We start from the raw sequence: 17615 nt of genomic DNA, 5'->3' as shown, positions 1-17615 counted from the left end.
TATGTAAGTGATCAGAGTGTCCACATTTCCAGCAAGTACGGTCTGGTGGGGCGGAATTATCATTCTTGTCAAATTCGGCATTAACCAAGGCATTGAAGGAAGCTGTAAAGTATGTAAATGAGTTCACTCTGTGTGTCAATATCATGGGCAGCTAAGACCTACTTATGAATATTTTCATTTCTAACAAGTGCAATGGCATTATTGGGACAGTGTTGGACCTCTACCAGGTTAGCTGTTTAATAAGGATATCCTTGGTAAGGCCAGATGGGACATACTTTTCAAGAGCATTGGTGACATGGGTCAAAAATTTGGGAAATGGTTCGACTGATTGTTGGACATGGTTGTGAAAATAGCATACACTGTCCTGGGACATACAAAGTTTGAGGGTCTTGAAGCCTAGGTTGGACACTTTTTGGAAACAGGCATATAGTTCAATCGTGGAATGTGAAATATGAGCAGTGTATTTATGCACGTCCAGTAAGCATGTCCAGAGTAATATTAAGCCTAAATTGCACATTTGTACATGCTTGAGTCTCTGATGCATTGTCATAAGCAGAGTGCCATGTTAGAAAAACTGTAAGGTCAAGAACAGCCTTAACATAGAATACCAATCATAATGGGTTTGAAGTTATATGGCCCATTGTCTGAGTACTTGCTCAAAATAAGGACAATCAGGGTAGCATCAGTCACTCTTGTACACCTCTGCATGACTCTGAGCTTGCTCCTGGCTCTGCTGCTGCTAGGAGGGTACATAGCTGACAAGGACAACATCACTGGGGCATCCAGACTCCACAGAGATGGGATGCACTCATAAGTGCTCAAGCATATAGAAAATGTACTGGAATCACAGATGTTGGACCCAGCACTGACCACCCTCATTCAGTGATAAACACAGATGCTTCACCTTGCCCTGGAAGTTGAAAGTGAGGACACATTGAACATATCTCACTGTAACATATGAGGAAGACAACATGGGATCCAGTGCCTACTTCCGTCACTAACTGGGCAGTCTTGAGTCTTGGAAACCAGGGTATCTGGAGAGGGGCTAATACCCCTCAGGCCTTCTGACTCCCTTGGAAGAGGAATAACCCAGTGGCTGCCTGTGAAATATCACCAGGAGGGTAAGAGGTTAGGGGGGAATAAATTATCCATGCTGGGGGTCCTTTCTCAATGGGAATGTGAGGGGGCAATTACAGAGGGAGCACTTACATTTAGTCAATGTGGGATACAGCAATTGAGACAAAAGTAGGGGAGGATGCTGATGGCTGGTCAGAAAGGCCACTATAAACTCCATGCAACAGGCAATCTTAACTCTTGCTGGGTCCTAGCAGAAGATCTTGGCTGGACAGACTCTCTAAATGATTCAGGTGGGGCAATGTATGGCTGTCTGTGTTATCCTTTGTGAAAAAAAGGTCCCAGGATCCAGAGAAAAGGTAATGGGATGGGGAATAATAATAGAGTCCTGGGCTTAGGCCCTTCTGGATGTCATACACCTAGGCCTTTACATGAAGAGCATCAGTTGTCTCCAGAATGTGCTCTGAAGGGGCATCTACATAAATCAATAATGTGTTCTCCCTGTCAGGCACCTCTTGGGTCACGTCTATGTGGATATCAGTGATATTAGAACAGGGAGTGCTGAATCAGGGCCAGGATGCTTTGTGTGGTATGAAGAACTCCAAGTGACTTTTTCCTCCTCCTCCTTCACTTTGGAGCAACAGGCAAAACTTTTGCCACTGAGGCTTCCCTCCACTCCCTGAATTCAGTTCAGCCTCCTTTTCTCCATGACCCACTCCTACTGGGTCAGGGCCAGCTTCTTCAGACTCCACAAAACTGAACACTCTTTTCTATGTACCATTCCTGCTAGGTCTTTCAAGGTTCCCGCTCCACAAATCAGTCTCATCCTCTCAAAAAGGTAAGTCCATCTCTTTCCAAAAAATGTGGCATCACTAGCCAATCTGATACAACCTGTCTCAACAATATCAGAGGAGTTGCAGTTGTTGTTTCTACCCAGGACTGGAGGGTGTGATGTGGTCTCCAGAGAGCCAGAAGCCTCAATGATCTCTCATCACTGCAGGAAGCTTCATACAGAATCTGTGACTGAGCATCTCACTAAATGGAGGGAAAATATTTTTTGAGCTTGGGCTTTGAGAAAGTTGTAGAGGAGGAAGCGTCTGAGGAGGGAAGGGGGGCAGCTACATCCTCAGAAGATAATGATGGGCCCAAAACATCCAGGGGCCCACCCATTGTGCACCTGTCAAGATACAAGTCATGTGGTGATATAATCTCCACACCAGGACTCAATGGAGCCAAGAAATTGGGGAGAGTGCCCAAGGCCTGGACCTCCTCAACTTCAAAGTGCTGCAAAAGTAGCTCAGTAAAGCTTCAAGAAAATGCTGCTTCTGCTCCAGGCTTTGCATATTATGGGTGGGAGCCAAGGTAGAGGTAAAAATGGAGGGCAAGATCAAGGGCAGCAGTCCTTGCATGAGACTCACAGAACTTTTGCCAACTTCAGTGCTTCCATTTGAGGAGCACATTCCAATCCTAGAAGGGAAAGGGGATTCAACCACAGTAGAATTGCCAAAGCCTTTCTGTGAATTAAGAGGCCAGCTACTACCCTAATGGCCTTTAATAGGTGGTCAAATAACTGGATTAGTTGAGAAGAGAGACTAGGAGAGGATGTGTCACTCTGAAGAGTGGTCACGACTCCCCATAAAGGAAATGAGCTGCTGTAATAGGTTAAAGGAATAAAGATCATAAAATTAATGTTAAACATGTAGAAAAAATGTAATAGAGTAAGAAAACTTAAGCCACATAAAGATGGAATATACAAAGAGTTTGGGTTATGCCTATTATTATGTTTTATTTGATTTTTTTGACTGTGAAGGAGCTAAGTACAGAGAGAAATTTCATTGTATTGGCTGCTAAGCTAAACCAACATATATATCTTAAAGGTACCTTATTTCAAAATATGGGTCTAAGGATATGTTGCTTTGGAAAAGAAGTTCTTTGTTTCCACAGAGATGAGACCCTATGGATTTCTTCCAAACTAATGCAATTTTATGAACCAAGACCCCTGAAAAGGTCGACATGAACATTCCCCAAAACACTTCTCCCAATATACAGCAGGAAGTAGTTTGGAGAGAGCTATGCCAAAATTCCCAAATATTGTTTACAAATGCTTGTTTACATTGAAAGAGGAATATCCTATAGAAATTTGCATTGGTATGGATCTTGGTTTATTGATACAAATTTAAGGTCAATTTTGTTATATGTGTATTTCTGCTCTTGATTAAGGTAATGTGTGTGCAGCACATCTAAAAATGTAATGTATAATTAAGAAATATAGGTTAATAGGTAATCATCTATAATAGTCCATCTTGCAGTCATGTAAGTTATGTTTCCTAGATATATAGAGATATATTTCTGTTAGATAGGCATTCTTCAAATCTTTCAGAGACCTTCATAATATGACATTTAAAATGTTTTTAGAACTTAGAACTTTTCATGACAGTGAGACACATCTTCTCCTGACAGCACCAAGCTACTTCAAGAGGAAGATGGGCGCCAAAGAGTTTCTCTATGGAGTTTACTAGCCACTAGGGCATAAAACTGCTCTTGCCTGAATTATTTGATGGTATGCTGTGTGAAGTGGACATTCAGGACTCACAAAGAAATGACTGCTGAACTTGCCTAAAGGTGAGATTGTCTTTCAGGGTTAATGATATGTGAAAGAGTCTGCCAGACATTCTGCAGGACACAGAAGAAAGAAACTGATGGACTTTGCCATTACAAGACAGAACAAATCTTAAAATTTTCTGCTTCATGGATAAGTGTGCTGGATACTATGGGTCTGTAGGCTGAAGACAGATTCCCCAACAATGCAGAAAAACTTTAGGTGCCTGTCCATGTAGAAAGATGCCTCTGGCAATTGTAGAGTTTTGGAAGCTATTTATATTACACTTTCTGTTTACTTAGGTAATATTATATTCTTCTGAAAACTTTGATGGAGTTGAAGAATAGATAGTTATAGTTTTTCTTAGTTATGATAAAAGATTAAGTAGATATAAATATTGTAACTGTAATTCTTGCTTGACACCTGTTTTGTTACATGTAATCTTTCTATGTTAAAGTGAAAACCTTCTTTCTTATTTAAACAGAGAAAGGCAGGTAATGTGGGATTCACCTACATATGCTGTGAATATCATTTGTTTTTTTTATGTATTTTTTATTGATAAAAGGAGAATAAAGAAAAGAAAGAAAAAAAAAACAAATTTCCACCTCCTCCCAGCCTCCCATTTCCCTCCCCCTCCTCCCATTCTTCTCCCCCTCCTCTCACCCCTCTCCCCTTCCCCCCACTTTTCTCCCCCTCCCTCTCCAGTCGAAAGAGCAGTCAGGGTTCCCTGCCCTGTGGTAAGTCCTAGGTCCTCCCCCCTCCGTCCATATCTAGGAAGGTGAACATCCAAACTGGCTAGGCTCCCACCAAGCCAGCACATTGCGTTGGATCAAAACCGCGTGCCATTGTCCTTGGCGTCTCATCAGCCCTCATTGTTCGTCATGTTCATAGAGTCCAGTTTTATCCCATGCTTTTTTTGGTAACAGTCCAGCTGGCCTTGGTGAGCTCCCAGTAGATCAGCTCCATTGTCTCAGTGGGTGGGTGCACCCCTCGTGGTCCCGACTTCTTTGCTCATGTTCTCCCTCCTTCTGCTCCTCCTTGGGACCTTGGGAGCTCTATCCAGTGTTCCAGTGTGGGTCTCTGTCTCTATCTCCATCCATCGCCAGATGATAGTTCTAGGATGATATGCATGATATTCGTCAGTATTGCTCTAGGATAGGGTCATTTCAGGTTCCCTATCCTCAGCTGCCCAAGGAACTAACTGGGGGCCTCAGCTTGGGCACCTGGGATCCCCTCTAGGGTCAAGTCTCCTGCCCATCCTAAAGTGGGTCCTTTAACTAAGAAATGGGGTTCCGTGCTCCCCTATCCAACCTTCCTTTATCCCGATCCTCCTGTTTCCCCAAGTCCCCCCTCCTTTCCTTCTACCTTTTCTCTCCCCATCTCCCCTTACCCCCATCCCACCCCACCCCCAAGATCCCACTTTTCTCCCCGGCAATTTTGTATACTTCCCTTATCCAAGAGGATAACTATATGTTTTTCCTTGGGTTCACCTTCTTACTTAGCTTCTTTAGATTCGCCTATTGTAGACTCCGTGGCCCCTATTTATGTCTAGAAAACAATTATGAGTGAGTACATCCCATGTTCATCTTTTTGGGTCTGGGATACCTCACTCAGGATAGTGTTTTCTATTTCCATCCATTTGCATGCAAAATTCGAGAAGTCATTGTTTTTTACCGCAGCGTAGTACTCTAATGTGTATATATTCCATACTTTCTTCATCCATTCTTCCATTGAAGGGCATCTAGGTTGTTTCCAGGTTCTGGCTATTACAAATAATACTGCTATGAACATAGTTGAACAAATGCTTTTGACATATGATAGAGCATCTCTTGGGTAAATTCCCAAGAGTGGTATTGCTGGGTCGAGGGGTAGGTTGATCCCGAATTTCCTGAGAAACCGAAACACTGACTTCCACAGTGGTTGCACAAGATTGCATTCCCACCAGCAATGGATGAGTGTACCCCTTCCTCCACAGCCTCTCCAGCAAAGGCTATCCTTGGTGTTTTTGACTTTAGCCATTCTGACAGGTGTAAGATGATATCTCAAAGTTGTTTTGATTTGCATTTCCCTGATCGCTAAGGAGGTTGAGCATGACCTTAAGTGTCTTTTGGCCATTTGAACTTCTTCTGTTGAGAATTCTCTGTTCAGTTCAGTGCCCCATTTTTTAATTGGGTTAATTAGCCTTTTAAAGTCTAGTTTCTTGAGTTCTCTATATATTTTGGAGATCAGACCTTTGTCTGTTGTGGGGTTGGTGAAGATCTTCTCCCAGTCAGTAGGTTGCCTTTGTGTCTTAGTGACAGTGTCCTTTGCTTTACAGAAGCTTCTCAGTTTTAGTAGGTCCCATTTATTCAATGTTGCCCTTAATGTCTGTGCTTCTGGGGTTATACCTAAGAAGCGATCGCCTGTGCCCATCTGTTGTAGGGTATTGCCCACTTTCTCTTCTATCAGGTTCAGTGTTATCCGGCTGATATTGAGGTCTTTAATCCATTTGGACTTGAGTTTTGTGCACGGTGATAGATATGGGTCTATTTTCATTCTTCTACAGGTTGACATCCAGTTGTGCCTGCACCATTTGTTGAAGATGCTTTCTTTCTTCCATTGTATACTTTTAGCTCGTTTATCGAAAATGAGGTGTTCATAGGTTTGTGGGATTAAATCCGGGTCTTCTATACGATTCCATTGGTCGACTTCTCTGTTTTTATGCCAGTACCACCCTGTTTTCATTACTGTAGCTCTGTAATAGAGTTTGAAGTCAGGGATGGTAATGCCTCCAGACAATCCTTTATTGTATAGGATTGTTTTGGCTATCCTGGGTTTTTTGTTTTTCCATATAAAGTTGATTATTGTCCTCTCCAGATCTGTGATGAATTTTGATGGGGATTGCATTGAATCTATAAATTGCCTTTGGTAGAATTGCCATTTTTACTATGTTGATCCTCCCAATCCAAGAGCAAGGGATGTCCATCCATTGTTTGGTATCCTCCTCAATTTCTTTCTTCAATGCCTTAAAGTTCTTATCAAATAGATCTTTCACTTCCTTGGTTAGATTTACCCCAAGATATTTTATGCTGTTTGTGGCTATCGTGAATGGAGAAGCTTCTCTGATTTCCCTCTCTGCTTCCATATCCTTTGTGTATAAGAGGGCGACTGATTTTTTGGAGTTGATCTTGTATCCTGCCACATTACTAAAGCTGTTTATCAGCTGTAAAAGTTCTTTGGTGGAGTTTTGGGGGTCGCTTATGTACACTATCATATCATCTGCGAATAACGAAAGTTTAACTTCTTCCTTTCCAATTCGAATCCCCTTGATCCCATTATGTTGTCTTATTGCTATTGCTAGAACTTCCAGCACTATATTGAAGAGGTATGGTGAAAGTGGACAGCCTTGTCGTGTTCCTGAGTTAAGCGGGATGGCTTTGAGTTTCTCTCCGTTTAATTTGATGTTAGCTGTCGGTTTGCTGTATATAGCTTTTATTATATTTAGGTATGACCCTTGTATCCCTAATCTCTCCAAGACTTTTAACATAAATGGATGTTGAATTTTGTCGAATGCTTTTTCAGCATCTAATGAAATGATCATATGTTTTTTTTCTTTCAGTTTGTTTATATGCTGGATTACATTGATAGATTTTCGTATGTTGAACCAGCCCTGCATCTCAGGAATGAAGCCTACTTGATCATAATGTATAATTTTTTGGATGTGTTCTTGGATTCGGTTTGCCAGTATTTTGTTGAGGATTTTTGCGTCAATATTCATGAGTGAGATCAGCCTGTAATTCTCTTTCCTGGTTGAGTCTTTGTGTGGTTTTGGTATCAGAGTAACTGTAGCTTCATAAAAGGAATTTGGTAGTGACCCTTCTGTTTCTATATTGTGGAATACATTGAGGAGAATAGGAATTAGGTCTTCTTGGAAGTTCTGGTAGAATTCCGCATTGAACCCATCTGGCCCTGGGCTTTTTTTGGTAGGGAGGTTTTTGATAACAGCTTCTAATTCTTCGCGACTTACAGGTCTGTTTAGATTGTTCACCTGGTCCTGGTTTAATTTTGGTAAATGGTATTTATCTAAAAAAGTGTCCATTTCTTTTACATTTTCCAGTTTAGTGGCATACAGGCTTTTGTAGTAAGATCTAATGACTCTCTGAATTTCCTCTGTGTTTGTGGTTATGTCCCCCTTTTCATTCCTAATCTTATTAATTTGCGTGTTCTCTCTCTGCCATTTGATTAGTTTGGATAGGGGTTTATCAATCTTGTTGATTTTCTCCAGGAACCAGCTTTTTGTTTTATTGATTCATTGGACTGTTTTCTGTGTTTCTATTTTGTTGATTTCAGCCCTCAGTTTGATTATTTCCAATCTTCTACTCCTCCTAGGTGAGTCTGCTTCTTTTTTTTCTAGAGCTTTCAGGTGGGTTGTTAAGTCTTCAATATGTGCTTTCTCTGTTTTCTTTAAGTGGGCACTTAGTGCGATGAACTTTCCTCTTAGCACTGCTTTCATTGTGTCCCATAAATTTGAGTATGTTGTTTCTTTATTTTCATTGAATTCAAGGAAGACTTTAATTTCTTTCTTTATTTCTTCCTTAATCCAGGTATGGTTCAGTAGTTGACTGTTCAGTTTCCATGAGTTTGTAGGCTTTCTGGGGGTAGCATTGTTGTTGAATTCTAACTTTAATCCATGGTGATCTGATAAGACGCAGGTGGTTACTAATATTTTTTTGTAACTGTGTAAGTTAGCTTTGCTACCGAGTATGTGGTCAATTTTCGAGAAGGTTCCATGAGCTGCAGAGAAGAAGGTATATTCTTTCCTGTTCTGGTGGAATAATCTATAGATGTCTGTTAAGTCCATTTGCTTCATTACCTCCATTAATTCTCTAATTTCTCTGTTAGGTTTCTGTTTGATTGACCTGTCCATTGGTGAGAGAGGAGTGTTGAAGTCTCCTACTATTAGTGTGTGTGGTTTGATGGCTGCCTTGAGTTTTAGTAATGTTTCTTTTACATACGTGGGTGCTTTTATATTAGGGGCGTAGATATTCAGAATTGAGACTTCATCCTAATGAATTGTTCCTGTTATGAGTATAAAATGTCCCTCTCCATCTCTTCTGATTGATTTAAGTTTGAAGTCCACTTTGTTAGAAATTAGTATGGCCACACCTGCTTGTTTCTTAGGTCCATTTGCTTGATAGGCCTTTTCCCAGCCCTTTACTCTGAGTAGGTGCCTGTCTTTGTGGTTGAGGTGTGTTTCTTGCAGACAGCAGAATGTTGGATCCTGTTTTCGTATCCAATCCCTTAGTCTGTGCCTTTTTATAGGTGAGTTGAGCCCATTGACATTAAGTGATATTAATGACCAGTGGTTGTTAACTCCGGTCACTTTTTTAGTAGTAGGGTTTGTGTGTTTCCCTTCTTTGAGATGCGCTGGTGAAAGGTCTCTAGATGACTGAGTTATTGTGGGCATTGTTGGACTCCTTGGTTAGTGATTTTCCTTCTATAATTTTCTGTAAGGCTGGATTTGTGGCTACGTATTGTTTAAATTTGTTTTTATCCTGGAAAATTTTGTTTTCTCCATTTATAGTGAACGAAAGTTGGCTGGGTATAGTAGTCTGGGCTTGCATCCATGGTCTCTTAGTTTTTGCAGTACATCTATCCAGGACCTTCTGGGTTTCATGGTTTCCATAGAGAAGTCAGGTGTAAGTCTGATAGGTTTACCTTTATAAGTAACTTGGCCTTTTTCCTTTGCGGCTCTTAATATTCTTTCTTTATTCTGTATATTTTGTGTTTTGATTATTATATGGCGAGGGGATGTTTTCTTTTGATCCAGCCTATTTGGTGTTCTGTATGCTTCTTGAACCTTCATAGGTACCTCTTTCTTCAGGTTGGGAAAGTTTTCTTCTATAATTTTATTAAGTATATTTTCTGTACCGTTGAGCTGCACTTCTTCTCCTTCTTCTACTCCAATTATTCTTAGGTTTGGTCTTTTTATTGTGTCCCAAATTTCCTGAATGTTTTGTGATGAGAATTTGTTGGTTTTGCTGTTTTCTTTGATCAGTGTGTTTATTTTCTCTATGGTATCTTCAGTGTCTGCTATTCTCTCTTCTATCTCTTGTAATCTGTTGTTAGTACCTGTCTCTGTCATTCCTGTTCGTTTACCCAGATTTTCCATCTCCATTCTTCCCTCGGTTTGTGCTTTCTTCATTGCTTCCATTTCATTCTTCATGTCTTGAACCGCTTCCCTAACCTGTTTGATTGCTTTTTCTTGTTTCTCTTGGTTTTCTTGCGTGTCTTTGAGCGATTTATTCATTTCCTCTACCTTTTTGTTTGTAATCTCTAATTGTTTATGGCAGTTTTTCACCTCCTGTTTAAGGTCCTCTATTATTTTCATATAGTTAACTTTTGAGTCGATTTCTTCTATTTCTTCAGGAGTAGGGTGTACAATTCTTCTTATTTCGGGATCCCTGGTTTCTGGTGGTGTCATGTTGCCTTTCAGGTTGTTGGAGGAATTCTTGTATTGGCGCCTTCCCATCTCTTCCTTCAAATGGAGCCAGGAGAGGCCTGGTCTCTTGGTCCAGTCTTTGCTGTGATTGACTCTCTGGGTATATCTCTTCAGTGTAGAAGTAGGAACCGTTCCCGCCCCTGGATAGCACACACTCACCCGTCCTGATGGGATTCCTCAGCAACTAAACAGGGCCGCCAGTAGCCCAATGATCCAGGGCCAACAGGATGAATGGAGCAAGGGGGGATGGTATCCAGGAGCGCGCAGGAAGCCTGGCACCAGAGCTGAAGGTGCCTGGCTCCCTTACAGGGGACCCTGAAGTCTGCCCGGTAGGCAGGCACTCACCGCTCTGGGTGGGTCGCCTTAGTTTAGGAGCTTAAAACTGTACTTGAGCACTGGTCCTAGCATACAGCAGGGCAGGGTTGGGGAGGGGTGCTGGGGGGGCTGGATCGTGGGAAAGAAAGACAGCCCTGCAGAAGGAGCTGGGGGAGGGGGTTTGTGCTCTCTTCCGGGACAGTCCGCCCCTGGATAGCACACACTCACCCGTCCTGATGAGATTCCTCAGCAACTAACTGAATATCATTTGTTAATAAAGAAATTGTTTTTGCCTGAGATATGGCAAAAGAGTAGAGCTAGGTAAGGAAAACTAAACTAAATGATAGGAGAAAGAAGGCAGAGTCAAGAGAAGCCATGTAGCCTCCACCATAGACAGATGGAAGCTGTCAGCTGGAACCTTGTCAGTAGGCTATGAGCCTTTTGGTAAAATTTAAAATAATGGAGAAGGATTAATTCTATTTGCAAGAGCTAGCAAGAAATACACTTAAGCTATTAGCCAAACAGTATTGCAAATAATATGGTTTTTGTGTGATTATTTCAGGATTAGCAGCTGGGAACAAAAAAACAAGCAGCCTCCTACAAAAAAGAACCTTCAGATAATTCCAGAGTAGACCTGGGAAAAAGTCATCAGTTGCTCTCAGGCCACAAGAGAGTCTGCTGTGATAAGGACTGAAGGGAAAGTAGTGTTCACAGAACAAGTGTGCTTCTTATAGTGGGAGACTTCTGTGGTTTATTAAGCCATGGCCATATGATCACACAGTGTCTCTGGGCAAAAATGACCTGTTGGAGTAGCCTTTATTGGTTCTACCTTCTGGGTGCTCAGCCCTTATGTGGATGTACTAGGACAAACTGATTCATCACTAAGAATTCCTAACCAGGAAGATAAGCAGGGTTAAGAAAAGAAGTGGGGGTAAGGGGAGATGGGGAGAGAAAAGTGAGGAGGGGAGGATGGGGAGACCCTGGGTGAATGGAATGGTTGGGATAGAGGAAGGGTGGATATGGTAGCAGGGAAGAAGATATCTTAATTAAGGGAGCCATTTTAGGGATGGCAAGAGACTTGACTCTAGAGGGGTTCCCAGGTATCCATGGAGATATCCCCAGCTAGGTCCTTGGGCAACTGAGGAGAAGGAGCCTGAAATGGCCCTATTTTATAGCCATACTGATGAATATCTTGCATATCACCATAGAACCTTCATCTGGCAATGGATGGAGATAAAGACAGAGACAAACATTGGAGCACCAGACTGAGCTCCCAAGGTCCAAATGAGGAACAGAAGGAGAGAAAACATGAGCAAGGAAGTCAGGACTGCAAGGGGTGCGCCCGCCCACTGAGACAGTGTGGCTGATCTAAAGATAGCTCACCAAGTCCAACTGGACTGTGACTGAAAAAGCATGGGATCAAACCGGACTCTCTGAACATGGCGGACAATGAGGACTGACTGGAAATCCAAGGACAATGGCACTGGGTTTTGATCCTACTGCATGTAATGGCTTTGAGGGAGCCTAGTCTGTTTAGATGCGCACCTTCCTGGACCTGGATGGAGGGGGGAGGACCTTGGACTTTCCACAGGGCAGGGAACCCTGACTGCTCTTGGACTGGAGAGGGAGGGGGAGGGGAGTGGGGGGAAGGGGAGAGAAATGGGAGGTGGGGAAGAAGCAGAAATTTTTAATAATAATATAAAAAATATGGACTTTCCACAGGGCAGGGAACCCTGATTGCTCTTCGGGCTGAGGAGGGAGGGAGACTTGATTGGGGGAGGGGGAGGGAAATGGGAGGCGGTGGCGGGGAAGAGACAGAAATCTTTAATAAATAAATAAATTTTAAAAAATTAAAAAATAATAATATAAAAAACATAAAAAAAATAAAAGGAAATATAGTCGTAGGAAAGAAAACCCCACCTCACCAAGGGCTTAGAAAATTAGAATAGGGGTCAACTCAACAGAAAAAGCAGAAGGGGGCAAACTCAAGATGCTGGCAGAAAGTCAGGACAGGGACAGCAGTCGGGGAAGCAAACAAGAAAGAAAATGCCTCAAAAAGGTAAGAAGAACTCAAAAAGCTAGCAAAAGAATAAGGTCCATTGTGGGTGACATTTGTTGTGGGCTTTTTGCTGCTGCTTGTTGTGCAATTCCCATTTCCTGTGGCCAGAGACAATGACATAGTCTCGAAGAGATTCTAATGCAGAAGCTCTTTATTGTAAAAGGGTCAGGGATTTTATAGGGTTAGGAAAATTAAACTTTTGCAGTAACACTTCTAGGTGATTCTTTTGAAACTGGTGGTCACAGCTAACATGTTGTGATTATCTAGGAGTGCATGTCATTAGGTATCATTGTTTTGGTCCACTGCCAGGACCAAATTTTTTTGGCCAATTTTGCTTATTCATTTTGAGTTTGCCTTGTTTACTTGTGTTTTTGCTATTGCCCTGCCTCAGTTATTGAGCTATCAAATAAGACTAAAATACATTATTTGTGAATGGCAAAATGGATGTTATTGGTAACATTGGTAAAATAACATCAATACCTTATTTTAGAAAATGAGAAAACACATTGAAATTTAACAATGAATATAATGCAAAATGTGCATAATATGTATTTTTACCATACTAAGTAATAATAATATTATTATTATACTAAGTAATAATAAAAAAATCTATGTATTTATATAGGTATACATAGTTTGCTTCCAGAAAAGAAAGGCACAAGAAAGATGTTATGCAGAAATTGTAGAGAAATAGTATAAATTTCAGCAAAATAGAATGTTATTTATCAACACTTAAATAAAAAAGCATGTGCAAATAAAATTTATCATGTCAGTTTAACATGTTATCATTTATGAATAACATTTTCAAAAATAAAACTTAATTTCAAAATTATTCAATGTAATCATATTTCCTCTCTGAACTCTTATATTTTTGGTAGTGTTTCTAGCCTTTGATGACTGAGCCATCCCTCCAGCTTGTAATCATATACCAATTGTTTGTAAATAAGTTTTGCTTTTTTTGTTTGAGAATTTCACATATGCTTTAATTAAATCCATATTCCATTTGTGCCCTTCAAGTTCCTACCATCACTACTACACTTCCCTGCCAATTTCATGTGCTACTTTTGTGAAACCCATTGAGTCCACTTAGTGCTTTAGTATATGCACAGGTTTAGGACCATCTCTTGTGACATACTTATTTCCTTATATCCCAGGTCAAGTTGCTACAAAAAAGTTATTGTCCTCCCACAAGTCAGAATTTGTGACTAGAAATTCATGTAGGTGAGCAGCACAATGTTTTAATCCTTTCCTACATATGTGCTGGAATTTTGTCAGATCTGATTTCCCAAAGGTCTTAAGCATGCAGTTATAGATGGCAGGTATAACTATTGCTCAGAAATAATGTTGCACTATACTTATCCACCACCTCTATCTCTCAGCATTTTTCCATTTCCACAATCTTGAGATTCTCGAAGTCTTAGGAACAAGGAGTGTGGTATTGATGTAACTTTGAGGTTTGAATAATACCATATTCATAGTCTGCATCTCTGTGTTACTTTTTCAATCTTCTTCAAAAAGAAGCTCCTCTGACAGGTGCTGAGTTAGGTTATAATTTACTGATATAAAGATAAATACTAAGGGAACAATTGAACAATGTGCTCATTTCTTAGAATAATAGGAGTAGTTTTGTCTTAGGGCCCATTAGCTACAGATCCATGGATTTTGTTTTGTTTTTGAGATTATAATATAATCATATTTATCCCCTCCTTTCCTTTTTTTTCCAAACCTTCCAATATAAACCAACCTTCTCTCTTTCAAATGCATTGCCTCCCTTTCAAATTTATTGCAAATATATGTATTTAGATACCGTCATGCAACTGTAAGGAGTATACACACTATGCATGTCTGCATGTGTTTTTTGTGTGTATTTGTGTGTGTGTGTGTGTGTGTGTGTGTGTGTGTGTGTGTGTGTGTGTGCGTCCGCGCTCAGTCTATAGCATATAACTTGTGTGTTTTCGGGTCTGACCATCTTGCAGTTTGCAGCAAGATTTTAGGTTCTTCCCTGGGGAAGACTTCTTCTCCTTCTTCCAGCTTTGCTCAGTTGTCTCCAGTTCCTTGTGTAGGGCTGAGACATACGATCTTTTTCCCACCCACTTTGTCCACTTTGGCATGTCCATTGTTGTTGTTCTTTTCCAGCTCAAGTTGAGAAAGGCATGTAGGTGAGTGTTTATAAGTGTTATTTCTGACATTAAGAGATACAATACAACTTGTTTTTTTTTATACAGCTTAATGAGGAGGTAGCTTTTTAGTCTTTCTAGAGGAGCAGTCTTAGGTTGCAATTATCCAAGAAAAGGAAGATATGTGCAATATTTTCAATACATTATCAACATTTGTACTCAGATCAGGTGTAGGTTTTGCCATTCCTTTGAGCCTGACCTAGAGAATGTCTTTTAATTAAAACGGATCTGAGGGATTGACCATGCTCATATCAATAATAAACATTTAAGTGGGGCATCATCTTCTCCATATATACTTGTTTATGTCATTAGAACAAATATTAGTGATCAGATTGTTATGTAATTTAGTAAATTTTGTTTTGTAATATACTTTAGGAGTGAATTTGCATTCTTAGTAGCAAAACATCAGAATTCATGTCATGTTCCATAATTGTCAGATTGTATTAGTGCCATTATTTTGGTATTTCCTTTTCTACTAGTTATATATTAAATATTTATTTGAATAACTTATAGTGTTATAAAGAAATAAGAAGACTATCATCATTTTGAGTCCTCAATTTCTATTCATATATTCATATGATATATATTTTCTGATGAGATATTTGGAGATATTGATAGTTTCACATATATATGTATATGTTTTCATATATATTTATAAATACATACATTTAAAGCTTTAATTTATGAGACATTTCTCTTATAATTTCCTATAAATATTTTCATTTCTTTCACAGTAATTTGGATTTGTTCATTCTATTAATGATTTTGCTTTTGGTATCGCATCCAATAGTCATTGCCAAAGTCAAATTTTATATAATTTCCCCACATTTTCCTTTGAAAATTGTATAGTTTTGCAATTTACATTTAGATATACACAAAAGGCTTAAGTTATTTTTTGTAAAACATAAAAATCAATATATAGAATTGCTTTGTTCCTGGCTAATTATGTTGCAAACTTGTCCAATTACTAAAATAGCATGTTTGAAAATATCAACCTTGAATTCATTGAATTTCACTGTTTCATTTACAATGATAAATTACATATAATTATGTTTATAGATGCCAGTGCTCTCTTTGAAAATTGTAGCTCCAGAGTAAGTGTTGATATTTGCTTGTGTTCATTCTGAAACTATATTAACAAAAAGTGAATGAGTAAAATGTTTAATGTTTGAGAATAAGAAAATCCTACCACCATAAAAGTCTGTAACTTGGAAAGTCATCTTCCTGAAGTCAAAAAGAAATAAAAACTGTTGGCAAGAAAAGATGTCTTCTCTCTCCTGCCATTCAATAAGTGACTTAGGTAAGAGAACTGGCTGTGAGTTCATAAGAGTAGGAGAGCTGTCTCTGCCTCTAAACAGCTGCAACACTCAGGAGAATGGATCTTTAATTCTTCGGGACAATAACATAAAGTCAACCCTTTTCGTGGAGGTGTGGGTGAGCCAGTCCTGAAGTGGTGAGCAAGGGAGACCTAGCTCCACACCTCATCTGCTGTATGGTGGCACAGGCATGAGATAGATGCCATTTATCTTTCTCTGTAAATGCCTTGGGCAGGTGGCAGAGCAGGCCCTGCATCACAAAAACAAAACAGCTGTACATGGTCCCCCACCAGTAGCCACACTAAGAAGAGCAAGCCTTGCGCCTTATCTGAGCAACACAATGGAACCAAACCTACTTGCAGAGGTGTGGGTGAGTCAGCTCAAAAATAGTGAGCAAGAGGCGGTTGTTCCCATTACTCATCTGTCTTGTGGTGGCATAGGTAGAAGGCAGAAATGTCCCCTTGCACCCATAAATGTCTGGGGCAGGTGGGTGAACTGTTTCTGAGGTTGCAAGAGCAGGAGAGATGTTCCTGCCCCGCATGAGCTCCCACACTAGGGTGAGCAGGCCCTGCACCTAACCTGGGCAACACAATAGAATCAGCTCTATTGGCAGAGGTGTGAGTTATTCAGGCCTGAAGCTTTATGTTTGGAAGAGTTATCTAACTACACATCTGTCATGTGGTGGTGTGGATGCGAGAGAGATGCCCCCTCTTACCCCTTGCCCATAACAATGTGCAGGAGATGACAGAGTTGACATTCCCCACGTGCATCACTCTAGAAAACTAACACTGCTTCTTGCCTAGGCATCACAGCCAAACTGGCATTGCTATCGAAGGTGTGGGTGACTAGCTCCAAAGTTGTGAATGGGCTTGGTTGTCCCTATTACTCTTCTAACATATGGTGGCATGGGAAGATGAGAGATAAACTCCCTATTACCCCATCGATGTCTTATACAAGGAGAGAGTCTGAACCTATGTACATGGGAGAGGGAGAACAGTCTTTCCCCTGAACAACTGCAAGGCTAGGGAGATTGGCCTCTGTACTTATCCTGGGCAATATAGGGGAGCTGGCACTAATACTTGCAGTGTAAGGAACTTGAAAGCATGAAGGCAGCAGATTTGACCTCTGCCCTCGCTTCTTGATGCTAAGGGTGAATTAACCAGGGCAGTGCTAAAATGCTCATCCTGGTTGTGAGGACAGGAATCATTGGTGAGGTGACCAACCCTGCAACTGTCCTGATCGGCCGGGGCGGCAGCGACAGCAGCTGGGCTCGGGGGTCCTGCGACGGCAGCGGCCGGGCCCGGGCGAAGGAGGGGAGGAGCTGGGCTGGGTCCGGGCCCCCAGCTCTCAGAGCCCTCGCGGCTCAGATCATCCGGGCGTGGGAGCGGGAGGCAGAGAGCAGGGCCCGCGGGAGGCGGAGGAGGCGCCTAGGACTCATCGCTTGCCGCCCCACCTGCCTGGGCCCCCCTCCCCCCGCCCCAGCCACCCGATCCTGAGCTGCGGACCCCGCCGCCCCCAAGCCCGCCCGACTAGCTCATTCGGTAGAGCATGCGACTCTTAATCTCAGGGTCGTGGGTTCGAGCCCCACGTTGGG

The 17615-nt window shown here is 41.2% G+C and overlaps 1 pseudogene; it reads right to left on the bottom strand.

Annotated features, from left to right (window-relative positions):
• Positions 1-628: 628 nt before the first annotated feature.
• LOC142840455 (SH2B adapter protein 1 pseudogene) lies at positions 629-16562 on the bottom strand (annotated as a pseudogene).
• Positions 16563-17615: the final 1053 nt, after the last annotated feature.

The sequence above is a fragment of the Microtus pennsylvanicus genome, chromosome X, assembly GCF_037038515.1.
Source record: "Microtus pennsylvanicus isolate mMicPen1 chromosome X, mMicPen1.hap1, whole genome shotgun sequence".
Lineage (NCBI taxonomy): Eukaryota > Metazoa > Chordata > Mammalia > Rodentia > Cricetidae > Microtus > Microtus pennsylvanicus.
Note: the sequence above shows the minus strand (reverse complement) of the source record. Positions and strands in the feature narration are given on the sequence as shown.